The sequence below is a fragment of the Micromys minutus genome, assembly GCF_963924665.1.
Source record: "Micromys minutus genome assembly, chromosome: 14".
Classification (NCBI taxonomy): domain Eukaryota; kingdom Metazoa; phylum Chordata; class Mammalia; order Rodentia; family Muridae; genus Micromys; species Micromys minutus.
Window position 1 is genome coordinate 24091704 of NC_137983.1, and position 2127 is coordinate 24093830.

The 2127-nt window shown below is 36.9% G+C and overlaps 1 pseudogene across 1 annotated transcript; it reads left to right on the forward strand.

The window, feature by feature from the left end:
* Positions 1-1048: 1048 nt before the first annotated feature.
* LOC308430028 (cytochrome c, somatic-like) lies at positions 1049-1359 on the forward strand (annotated as a pseudogene). The gene has a single exon. The product of its transcript is annotated as a cytochrome c, somatic-like (transcript).
* Positions 1360-2127: the final 768 nt, after the last annotated feature.

Sequence of the window (2127 nt, forward strand, 5' to 3'; positions counted from 1 at the left end):
GCAATTCCATCAAAATTCCAACACAATTTTGTTCACAGAACTTAAAAGAGCAAATCTCAATTTCACATGGAAAAACAAAAAATGACCCAAGATAGCTAAAGCAATCCTGAACAATAAAACAACATCTAGAGGAATCACCATCCCTGTTCTCAAGCTGTACTACAGAGCAATGGTAATAAAAACTGAATGTATTGGTACAGGCAGTTTGATCAATAAAACCCAGAAATAAACCCACATGCTTGTGGACACTTAATTTTTTGACAAAGAAGCCAAAACCATACAATGGAAAAAAGAAAGCATCTTCAACAAATGGTGCTGGTCTAAATGGATGTCTACATGTAGAAGAATAAAAATAGGTCCATATTTATCACCCTGCACATAACTCAAGTCCAAATGGATCAAGGACCTTAACATAAAAATGGATACTCTAAATCTCATACAACAGAGAGTGGGAAATAACCTTGAACACATTCATTCAGGTGACAATTTCTTGGACAGAACACCAATGGCTTAGACTCTAAAATCAACAATTGATAAATGGGAGCTCATGAAACTGAAAAGCTTCTGTAAGGTAAAGGACACCATCAGTTGGACAAAACAGCAGCCTATAGCATGAGAAAAGATCTTCACTAATCCTAAGATAATATCCAAAATATATAAAGAACCCAAGAAGTGAGACACCAACAAACCAAATAACCCAATTTAAAAATGGGATATAGAGCTAAACAGAGAATTCTCAACAGAGGAATCTCAAATGACCCAGAAGAAGTGTTCAGCATACTCAGTCATCAGGGAAACGTAAATCAAAACATTCATAAGAGCCAGAAACTGTAACCAGAGCCCAGATGTCTCTCAACCAAAAAAAAAAAAGATACTGAAAATGTGGTTCATTAACACAATGGAATACTATTCAGCTAGTAAAAAAACAAGGACATCATTAATTTTTCAGGCAAATAGATGGAACTAGAAAATACTATCCTGAAAGAGAAGGACATCTGTCTAAGAGTCTGAATGATTGTGGTGTTAACCAGTCCAGAGTGAATTTAAAATGGGTGATGTTGAAAAAGGCAAGATTTTTGTTCAGAAGTGTGCCCAGTGCCACCCTGTGGAAGAGGGAGACAAGCATAAGACTGGACCAAATCTCCACGGACTGTTTGGGTGAAGACAGGTCAGGCTGCTGGATTCTCTTACACAGATGCCAACAAGAACAAAGGCATCACCTGGGGAGAGGATACCCTGATGGAGTATTTGGAGAATTCCAAAAAGTACATCCCTGGAACAAAATTATCTTTGCTGGAATTAAGAAGGGAAAGGGGGGCAGACCTAATAGCATACCTTAAAAAGGCTACTAATGAGTAATTCCACTACCTTATTTATTACAAAACAAATCTCTCATTGCTTTTAATGTTTACCATAATTTAATTCCTACACCAAATTCAGATCATGAATGGCTAACAATGATTTTGTTGGGCAGTCCTGATTTAAGTAAAATTGACTTGTGATAATGTGGATATGGTCATTTTTAAAGTAACACTTCTGGCTGTATATATGCTAACACCTTTCTCGAGATAAGATTGGACTTAATTATTAATGACTTACTTTCCATAACTATGGGGGAATAGCCCCAAACCTATTGAGTGTTTTTATACTTAGATTTATATAACTGGGTGTGTAAATGTTTAAACACTGAGAAGATTCTATCACTGTCTCAGAAACAAGAAGACTCACCTCTGTCTCAGTTTGTGCTCACTGGCCTCTCACAGGCAGTGCTAAACACTAGGAAGTAACTATTGACACTGCTGTTTTAATTAGGATTCCCTACATCAGTGATACTGCCTTTTACCACCGAAAGGCATTTACTGTGGTTAATGTATTATATCAAATAAAGAGTATTTAACACTTAAAGAATACTATCCTGAGTGAGGTAACCCATTCCCAAAAGACAGGCATGGTATGCACTCACTTATAAGTGGATATTAGTCATAAAATACAGGATGCATACTATTCTCGACAGACACAAAGAAACTGAGCAAGAAGTAAAGCCCAAGTGAGGATGCTTGAATCTTACTTAGAAAGGGAAATAAAATAGTCATAGGATGGAGGGAGGGATCTGGGTGGAGAGGAGAT